The sequence below is a fragment of the Callospermophilus lateralis genome, chromosome 9 (genome assembly GCF_048772815.1).
Source record: "Callospermophilus lateralis isolate mCalLat2 chromosome 9, mCalLat2.hap1, whole genome shotgun sequence".
Classification (NCBI taxonomy): Eukaryota; Metazoa; Chordata; class Mammalia; order Rodentia; family Sciuridae; genus Callospermophilus; species Callospermophilus lateralis.
In genome coordinates this window covers 29,169,112-29,180,182 of record NC_135313.1, presented here as the reverse complement: position 1 = coordinate 29,180,182, position 11,071 = coordinate 29,169,112, and the positions used below count along the sequence as shown (strand labels likewise).

General features: G+C 40.4%; 1 pseudogene; it reads right to left on the bottom strand.

Moving 5' to 3' along the window:
- Nucleotides 1-2,073: 2,073 nt before the first annotated feature.
- Nucleotides 2,074-4,272, bottom strand: LOC143407520 (large ribosomal subunit protein eL22 pseudogene; annotated as a pseudogene).
- Between the last annotated feature and the right edge of the window lie 6,799 nt (nt 4,273-11,071).

Sequence of the window (11,071 nt, the reverse complement as noted above, 5' to 3'; positions counted from 1 at the left end):
CCACCAACATCTAAAGACATTAAAAAAAAAAAAAAAAAAAAAAGAGTGATGGAGAAAGCAAAGCCTAAAGGAAAATCCGTAGATTTCTTGGGACTGGGAAGCACAAAAGATGTAGGCTTCTACTTGAAGACAGTGCCAGGTAGTACTTTGTAATCTTTTGTTGTTATGTTTCTGCAATTGAGAGAAGTTATATACTTGTACACTGTGCTCAAGTTCTGAACTGCATATGTTCTCCTCCAAAAATGCTCTGGCAGAATGTAGAACAGGGCAAAGCGGCTATGACTGGTGCCCACAGCTTGACTCAACCATCTCCTGATTTTCTGTCCCTATTTACTATTGATAGAATCAGTGTATCAGAGTGCAGAGTAGAAATGAGCTCAGTAGCTCCACCTGAAGTTTTTGAATGGTGAAAACATCGGCAAGGACCTTGCCCTCAACTTGTAATATGAAGGTGACTAGTGATTAATAGAAAACTTTGAAACTTTCAGGTGGGCATCACTGCCAGCATGACATCTGAGTGAGGTCACTGTTCACATGCCAAGAAGGGTCTTTTATTGATCTAATCTGTTTTAGCCTCATACTGGTTTTAGTTAAAACGTTAAAGAGCAATAAAATGGTCAACATCTCCCAGATAAGGTATATGTATCTCTTCTAACATTTATTCTCCCTGGATTTAGGAGAGGCTTCTCTGAACATTGCTAGCAGTGTCCTGGATGTGCTGGTGTCACAGACATCCTGTTGTACAGCCACAGTGTCCTATGTGATGTGTAAAACAACAAAGGGTAAAATTACTGCTTTCCTGTAATTCTGCCCCACTTATCCAACAATGATTTAAATTTGAATTGGAAATATTATTGGTATAACTACATTCAGAAATTATAAATGTTTGTTACAGTAAAAAATGAGGCAATCAACTCTATGTTGTATATAAGAGACACACCTAAATCAAAGAGGTTATGGTACATCTATGCAATGAAGTCTTTGCAGATGAAAAGGAATGAAGAATATCTTTATATACTATTTATGTACACTTTTCAACAAGATATATTGTAGCAAAAAAAGAGATGGGTTCAGAATTGTTACATGTGTTACTTTTTAGTAAGATAGAATGTATGTATGTGTGTGTATTTATATAAAAATAAGTTAAAAGCTGGGCATAGCACTGTACTCCTGTATTTTTAGTTACTTGCAAGTCTGAGGCAGGAGGATCAGAAGTTTGAGGCTAGGCCGGGCTTTGTGACTATGTCCTGGTAAATAATTTTTATCCTTGTAGCTATACTTGTTCTATATAATTAAAAGAACAAACATTAAATGAAGATGGCATTCCTTAAAAATTGAAAATAAACTGAACTAATGAACCTAACTACATATCAAGTGCGAAGCAGATCCATAGAGAGAAAAAAATTACTTCAAGTGACTTTAAAATAGAGAATTTATCCTGTATATCCTTGTGGAACAAAAGAATGGCAAAGAAATTGAAAACTTCAATTAGTAGTTGTTTTTAGTAGAAATATTGGTATTATTATTTTGAAACAGATTTATTGAAAAATACAGTAAAATTAAAGCTCATGTTAAAAATCATTCAGAATGAAGATATTCAGTGTAACAATAAAGGCATAATGTATGAAAATCAAAGAGGTTAAGCTAACACATTGTAATTTTAAATTTGAATTGGAAATATAAGAATGAGTTCAAAATTATTTTTCTCTTTTTAAAATGAACATTCCAGCCTGTAATCCCAGTGACTTGGGAGACTGAGGCAGGAGGATCACAAATTTAAGGCCAGCCTCAACTACCTACTGAAACACTGTCTCAAAATAAAAAATGATTTTTTTTTTTTAAGAGAGAGAGAGAGAACTTTAAATATTTATTTTTTAGTTTTCGGCGGACGCAACATCTTTGTTTGTATGTGGTGCTGAGGCTCGAACCCGGGCCGCACACATGCCAGGCGAGCGCGCTACCTCTTGAGCCACATCCCCTCAAAATAAAAAATTAAAAAGGGCTGGGAGTGTAGCTCAGAGGTAGACCACCCCTGGGTTCAATATCTACAACTGAAAAAAAAAAATGTACATTCTAGCTCTGTTCTTCAAGGCACTAAGGAGAAACAAAAAGCCAATATCAGTGAACACCAACAGTGGCTATATTATAGTCTCTAGATATCCATATTTTTCAAGAAGCTGTCATAGCTCCTTGGGAAAATGACAGCAAATATACAATCGTATCCTGTTATTATATGAGGTCAGTACTCTTCTGCTATAGGTTTAATCAAAAGGGCAAAAGAGCTATCCCCAAGGGTCTTCCTCTGGTCTGAAAAGAACATTTTGGACAGAGACCAAGATAAATAATTACTGTAACCCATCAGATATTTAAAAGCTCTGAGTTCATAATGATGTTTAAGGAAAAACTTATTGGTCATGATTTGGAAGTTGTTAGGGCATCATTGCTCACTTAGTCTCATTACCCTGGTAATAAGGAAAGAATTAAGTATCTTCCCTGAATTTTCTGAACCACTGTATTACAGGATAACCAAATAATTTAGAAAGGAGAGTTTTTTATTATATAAAAAGTCTGCCTAATAATCATAGGGAAAATGATGAACTTAGAAAATCAGCATATTGCAATTCTTTAGGACATAATAATGGATGTTCAGTAGGTGCAAAAATAATTAGATTAAAGGTTGATGGGGGAACTTGACATTGAGGAATTAGGTTGTTACTACCTGAACCCCCAGATCAATCTTAGTATCATTGAAAGTGGATGACCAGAGATTCTATGCCTCTTTGATTTGATATAATAGAAAGTGTTCAGCATTGCCCGAAAAATATTTTTGCCCACAATAAGTTGAACCAATCTAATCAAGTCTCTAAATCTAACTATCACTTTTACAAGAAATGCAGGGAATGGAGGAAAAGTTAAATGACATTTTAGAGAAAGTGGCCAGTCATGTCCAAATGTGAACATTCTAAATGATCAGTCATTCTTCAAAGGATCCCTGGTAATGAAAGGAGAGGGGAGGGACTGTTATAAAATAACAGAAATTTGGGGCTGGGGATGTGGCTCAAGCGGTAGCGCGCTCGCCTGGCGTGCGTGCGGCCCGGGTTCGATCCTCAGCACCACATACAAAACAAAGATGTTGTGTCCGCCGAAAACTAAAAAATAAATATTAAAATTCTCTCTCTCTCTCCCCCTCTCTCACTCTCTCTTTAAAAAAAAAAAATAAAATAACATAAATTTAAGGGACATTATAACTGGATACAATGTATAGATTTTGTTGTTGTTGGTTGTTTGGTAGTGGTGCTGGGGTTGGAACCCAGGGCCTTGTGCATGTGAGGCAAGCACTCTACCAACTGAACTATATCCCCAGCCCTGATGTATAGATTTTGTTTGAATCATGAATGCCTTTGAGATAATCCAAGAATTTTGGGGGGAGGATTTTTTGTTTTGTCTTTGTTTGTTTGGTTCCCAAGTTTTATTAAGAACTTATACAAAATATTCCAGATAAGAGTTTGAGTTGGGCTGGGGATGTGGCTCAAGCGGTAGCTTGCTTGCCTGGCATGCGTGCGGCCCGGGTTAGATCCTCAGCACCACATACAAACAAAGATGTTGTGTCCACCGAAAACTAAAAAATAAATATTAAAAAAATTCTTAAGGACTGAGTCCTTATCTTCCTCCTTTTTCTCCTCTTCATCCTGGTTAATCTGGAAGTAACATAATGTGTAACTCTCTTTGTTGCTAGCAACTACGTGCAACTAGTCATGTAGATTATTCTTCAAATATTTTTTGCTGAGATATTTCAAATATATTTTAGAAAAAATGACCTCAGATGTTATAGTGATCTTGCTTTTTATCCTTTGGATGGTCATAACCCCTCCCACCAAGATTCCCAGCTTTTCTGTTCTATTTGATTCTCTCTTGGAGAAACTCCTCAAAATTGGCAGCATCCACAATATCTTGTTGTATAGGGTGGTGCCAATCAAGGTGGAACTTCAGATCCCACTTTTTTGGGGGGAGAGGGTGGTACCAGGGATTCAACTCAGGGGCACTCGACCACTGAGCCACATCCCCAGCCCTATTTTGTATTTTATTAGAGACAGGGTCTCACTGAGTTGCTTAGCGCCTTGCTAAATTGCTGAGGCTGGCTCTCTTGCTAAATTGCCTCCTGCCTCTGCCCCCTGAAATGCTGGATTACAGGTATGGGCCACTGTGCCTGGCACTTTTTTTTTTTTTTTTTTTTTTGGTCCTCCTTTGCAACAGCTTTTTCATAGGTGCCATGGTGGCAGCAGAGCCAGCAGAAAGGGAGGTGGGTTCAACCTGTGAATGTGTGTTGCCAGGGATCCAACCCAGGATCTTGTTCATGCTGAGCAAATGTCTACCATTGACCCTCAGCTCCCAGGGAAATTTTAGTACTGGATATTAAATGACATAAATAAAGGAGTCCTTATTCATTTTGTCAGATGTAATAATGGAAAGATGGTTATGTTTTTTAAAAAAATTCTTGTTAACAAACAGAAGTATTTATGGCTTTAATCATAATGATACCTGGTTTTAAAAATAATCGTGTGTCTTAATGCTAAACAAAAAAGTATTAAAGAATGGTATAGCTGTCAGACTGAAGTCCTTCAGAGATGACCAGTAGGGTAGAAAGGGAAAAGTATTTCTTGGTTTAAGCAACAAGGAAGTCACTGGTGACCTTAGTAAGGGCATCTACAGTTGAATTGTTAAGAAGGAAGCCAGAACAAAGGGTTTGAGCAGTCATTAGAGGAAAGGGGTTGGACAAATGGAGACACTGAGTATGTTTAAAGAGCTAGAGAGATACTAATAGAAATAGTAATAGTAACTAGAGGGTTTTGGAAAAGGTTGGCTTGCTGATTTCCCCCCCCCCCCGCCCTCAATGGAAAGAGATCCCATGGGGAAGGAAGATGCCTGTTCCTTTTATTAAATTTTCAGAATTCAGTCAATAACACTGTATTCTTTCTCCTTGCCAGAGAGACAGGCAATATTCTGAGAGTGTCTGCTCCCTCTCCCTGACTCCTGAAGTGAGTAAATGGGGGAGCACATCCCCTATCCAAGGTAAGATTAATGTGGAGTGAAATTGAGAATACGGGCTGGGGTTGTGGCTCAGCAATAGAGCACTTGCTTAGCATGAGCGAGGCCTTGGGTTCGATCCTCAGCAACACATAAAAATAAATAAATAAAGTAAAGGTGTTGTGTCCATCTACACTTAAAAAATAAATAAACAAATATTAAAAAAAAAAAAAAAGAAAGAAAGAAAGTGAGAATAACCCTTGGTTGTTTTCAGCAACTGACATTTTGGGATTGTTATTGCAACATAGTTTAACCCATCTGATTTAGGGAGACTTTTTAATATTTATTCATTTATTTTTGGTGCCAAGGATTGAACCCAGTGCCACTTAACCACTGAGCCATAGCCCTAGCCATTTATTTTTTAGTTATTTTTTTATTTATTTACTTTTATGTGGTGCTAAGGATCAAGCCCAGTGCCTCACACATGCTAGGTGAGCACTCTGCCACTGAGCTACAGCCCCAGCCCTGCAGTCCTTTTTTATTTTTATTTTTATTTTTTGAGAAAGGATCTCACTAAGTTGCTGAGGGCCTTGAACTTGCAATCCTCCTGCCTCAGCCTCCCTGGTCACTGGGATTATAGGCATGCACCACCATACCCATTTATTTTTACTTTTTAAATTTTATTTTTGTACTGGGGATTAAAACTAGGGGCAATAGATCACCAAACTATATCCCCAGTCTCCACAGCCCCACCTTTTTTTTTTTTTAAACAGGGTCTTGTTAAATTGTGTAGTCTGGCCTCAAATCTGCAATCCTTCTGTCTTGGTTCCCTGAGTTGTTGAGATTTCAGGCAAGCACCACCATGTTCTACTGGGGATACTTTTTAATATAACAAAATATAAAAGATATGTATGTAATGGATTCCGACAGTAGCTTTCAATCAGCAAGACACTGGTGATAACCGATGTGGCCAAGTTAATGCCATCCAGTGTGTGTGTGTGTTCATTTCTGTGTCTCACAGTTTTTTGTGCCTCCTATGCAGAAAAGTGGGCTTTTGCCAGGAATGGCTGTGTTTGTTCTTTGAGTATCTGTTCTTTCTGGTTAGGCCTCTGTTCTGTGTTTCCAGAAAAAGGTTTTTACTTATCTTTTCATAGAATTAAAGTTAAAAATAGCTCCCCTTTAGGCAGGATCATGATGCCCGGCCCTTCCTTCCCAGTCAACATGATTTTCCTAGCAGTAGGTAGTCCAGGTTCCATCCCTAAAATTAGAGCAGGAAAGGCTGGGGCCAGTGTGACAACTGCATGATGAGATGCTCCAAACTTAGGGCTAAGTCTGTAGAGGATTAAGCACTCAAAGAATACTATGAAGGAAAGTTAAGTGGCTGGAAACTTTGACTCAGCCCAAGCCTGGGAACTCTTGAGAAGCTTGCATGATAGAATACTAAGGACTCCTTCCCCATCTTCAGGCGGGACAAGGAATTTGTTCCCTGCCTTAACCTTGATGAGTTTGTTTCTTGTTGCCGTTTCCCACTTAGCAGCTCTCCAGATTTCCCTCCGTGGAGCCTCACTGTGTGGGAATGTGATTAATTTGCCTATGGCCTAAAATCCTGGCCAGTGTTATAGAGGACTGGGCTTTGTCTTACAACTGTTTTCCACTGCACAGAAAAGCAGCTCTCTGGCTCACTGCAGTGTCTGAGTTCTGGTGGAACTGCTAACACAGTGGTGTATTTCACTGAGGCAGCAATTAGCCAGCCACCTGAGGGCTGATGCCATCCACCCTTCCAGCAAGTTTATAGTAGGCATCTCTGCTCCATGCCCTAAACTTGGCTTATCCCATGATTCAGACTTACTTGGGCATGATCTGGAGGGCTGATGTGTACGAGGAGGTTGATCTTTTTGCATTAGAAGCCTCATGGAAAAGAATCCTTTTTTTTTTTTTTTGTACTGGGACTTGAACTCGGGGGTGTTTAAACCATTGAGTCACATCCCCAACTCCTTTATTATATTTTATTCAGAGAGAGGCTCTCACTGAGAACCTTAGCCTCGCTAAATTGCCGAGGCTGGATTTGAACTCACAGTCCTCCTGCCTCAGCCTCCGGAGCTGCTGGGATTACAGGCGTGAGCCACTGTGCTGGCAAGAAATCATTTTAAGAGAGGAAGAATTGAAGTTCTTAGGTTTGGTTCAAAGACATTGAGTGAGCAAGTATTGGGGACAAGAGAGGCAAAATTTTGAGGACAGTATCATAGTGTATGTTACTCAGCCTGCCCTCTGTGCCAGTTTCCTGGTTGTACTCCTGAGTCTTAGGAGAATGAGCTGCAGTAAACATCAACTAAAAATGGTAAGAGTTGTTCACTGTTAACCTCTGTGAGTCAAGAAAAGGGCCAGAAGACGTTACTTGGATGCCTCATCTGAAAGCACCCTGATCTTTCAGTATCTTGTCACCACTGTGTCCTGCTCCCACTGACCCTTGTTTATCTCTCTTAGCTTTCTTGGCTATTATCTTTTTTAGTGACTTACATTTGGGAACTCACTTTTGCACAATGATTTTTCCCCTTTTTTCCTCTTGCCACGGAGCTACATCCCCATCCATTTTATTATTTAGTTTGAGACAGGATCTCACTGAGTTGCATGCCTCACTAAGTTGCAGAGGCTGGCCTTGAACTTGCAGTCCTACTGCCTCAGGCTCCTGAGTTGCTGGATTACAGGGATGCACCACCATGCCGGGCTTTCTGCCTTCTTTCAGTGATGCCCCCCATGTAAGGTGTTTATACATGTGGCAGATTTGAGTGAATATTAAAGAGCCCAGAAATTGTATCATAGCACCAATATTGCTCAGCTTCCACTGAAGAATCTTTTTGTCTCACTACAGAACCACCTGTCCACTTTAAGGTCACTTACCAGTTTGGTGGCTAGTTATCAGGCACGCTGACCATATCTTACCTCAAGGCCCTAAGTGTTTCATTAAGGGTTTTCTGGAACTCCAGGCCAAGGGCAGGGGGTTTTAGTGCCTCAGTACCAGGCCTTACTGAGAAGGGTCACAAATAGGTAGCTAAATAATCTACCTCCCAGGCTCTTAGTTGGACAATTCTATAACATGCAACACTGCTTCTCAGAGGGTCCCCAGCAAGATGAGCCATGGTTGCTCACAGCAGTAATCCTTCACTAATATCCTTCCCCACCTTTCACTTTCCCCACCCCCTCGCTTCTGTTTCCTAGCAACGCCTCCCAAACAAACTGCCTACACTGAAGCCCTTCCTCGGGGGCTGCTTTTTCAGAAAATTAAGATACCTACCCTCTTTTTTTCCTGCGTTGCTACTGATTTAAATTCTTTGCCTTCTCTTAGTTTGTCAGGTCTTTCATCTTATAGGTGAAGTCTCATTAATGTCACTGCAAAAACAATGAACCACCTACTCTATATCATACAGTTTAGCAATACAAAAGAGCTGAATCTTTGAGATTTCAATCTTCCTTTTCCTCTCTTCACCACCAGCGTCTGTTTACAGATGGAGAGAGTGAAGAAATTTCTTGCCCCTTCATGTGAATTGTACATATGCTATGGCCCCCTGGAAGGCAGAAGTGACTGGTTCTAAGTACATTTGCTTCCATCCAAAAGGATATTTTCCTCTGTGGTTGAGCAGGAAGTGGGCACAGTGATGCGATGAATTTACTCATAGAATAAAGCAGAAAGGACATGAGGCCTTGAGATGGTGTGGTTGCTTAGCAGGCTCTGGCACTGGATGCCATGGAGTGTGGCAAATGGAAGATGCTTCAATGATGCATTCGAGGTATCTGCCAGAGATAAGCAGCACCATTTGGGAGAAATCTGAGGGAGGACTGGGTGTCCCACAGCATGAGAATGAAATCTAGGCTCTCTTTTAATTTTTTTATATTTTTTGCAGTGCAGGGAACCCAGGGCCTCATGCATGCTAGCAAGCACTTTACCTCTTAGCTACATCCTCAGCCCCTAGGCTCTCCTTTTAGGTGATTTCTATTTTGATGATTTGTAACCTCCAGGCTTAATGTGGCCTGGAGAATGTGCATTATATTAAGATTATATTAAAGCTGGATTTAACCAAGTAGAAGCATATTAATATCTTCATAGATAAGCCAGGCACAAAGGGATATTTCCCCATAAAGGGAAAGCCTGGTGGTGGACACTGTGTGAGACTGGAGAGTCTGTTATTTTTTTTAATTTGGGTAGAGTGAAGGATTTTCTTTCTTTCTTTTCTTCCTTCCTTCCTTCCTTCCTTTCTTTCTTCTTCCCCCCTGCCCCCCAGTACTGAGGATAGAACCAAGGGCCTTATGCATGTCAGGTAAATGTTCTACCACTGAGATACAACCTCAGCCCAGTAAGGGCTTCTTGACACATTGATGGAAGACTAGAATCTGAAGAGATGAATCTTAACTAAGAGCAGTTCACTAGAGAGATTATGTGACTCAGTTCTTTGGCAGAATGAAGTTCAGAGATAGCTGCTTTATGATCATATAGATTCTTAGAACCTTAGGATTCAGTGAAGCTCAAAGAAATAATGGTATCACAGGGCCCTGCACATGTGATGCAAGTGCTATACCACTGAGCTATATCCCCAGTTCCTTAATGAGTATGTTCTTAACTTAGGTACATAAATTCCCTAAAAGTGAATGTGCACTTTTTCTGGAGAATATATTTGTAGTTCTATCAAATTCTCAATAGGGTTTGGACTTCTCCCCCAAATTAAAGACTATGGTGACTTTAAGAAGAGAAATACCCCTGAGTCAAGTAAAGCTACCAACATGTAACCTCTGTCTTATTATTATTTGTGTGTGGATTTTTACTTAAAAAGATGAGAGAGAGAGAGAGAGAGAGAGAGAGAGAGAGAGAGAGAGAGAGAAGCAATGATTAGAAAGACCACAGCCACCACTGCTTCCATATTTAACCAGAGGAACATGATCACCAAACTCACATTCACATATGGGAAACATGGGTTTTGCACCCAGAAGGATTTGGGTTCAAGTTCCAGGTCTGCTGTTTAATCATTGTATGACCCCGACCTAGGAACTTCACCTGGTTCAGCCTATTTTCTCTTCTCTAAAATAAGAATCCTGCTTCATATGTTGCTATATTAGAAAGAATTTATTTGGCCTCTTTGGAATTCCCTCTTTACTCTTGTGACCCTCTGATTTAGGACTTATGTAGGTTACTGTTTTGACTGGGGTTCATTTTTAAAGAACTGAATCTACTCAAGCTGGTTTAGAAAGGAAAGGAGTCACAATTTGGAGGGCTAAAGAAACATTCTTAGGCTGAGTGCTTACGCTGCAGTCAAGCCACCAAGGGAACTGCTGCATATTCTATTTTCAGGAAGCCATTTGTTGAGTTGGGAAGTTGCCACAACAGTTGTTGGTCATGGTCATCCCACAACTGATCCAGTCAAGAGCCATCACGAGTAGAAACTGGCCTCCTCCACCACCACTTCAGAATCTTCCACAGCTGCTGCAGTCTACCCCGCCTCTAGGTGGCGGAGTGAGTGCCAAGAGCTGCTCACTCCTGCATGGGGATGACTCTTCTTTCTATCGACCTTTTTAAAAATAGAAATAGGAGAGAGAGAGAGAGAAGGAGGGAAGGAGGGGGAGAGAGAGAAAGAGAGAGGGAGAGGGAGCGGGAGAGGCTCCCACTTAATCATCTGATTTGAGGAACCCACATTACACCTAGAACTCTAGCTACAAAGTAGTCTGATATAAGAGTGTGTGTGTGTGTGTGTGTGTGTGTGTGTGTGTTTAATCTTTCACTCCCTCCAATAGTAGAAAGCACACTAGAAAGAAATTAAAATGGCTAGGGTCCATGCCCATAATCCCAGTGATTGGGGAGGCTGACACAGAAATGTAAGTTCGAGGCCATTTTTGACAATTTAGCAAGACCCTGTCTCAAGAATAAAACAAAAAGGGCTCAGATGTAGCTCAGTGGTAAAAGTGGCCCTGAATGCAATCCCAAGTACTGGAAAAAAGAGAAAAGAGAGAGATTCCAATGGTATTGAGGGTTAATCTGCCATGTGCACTATAGTACCTTGCT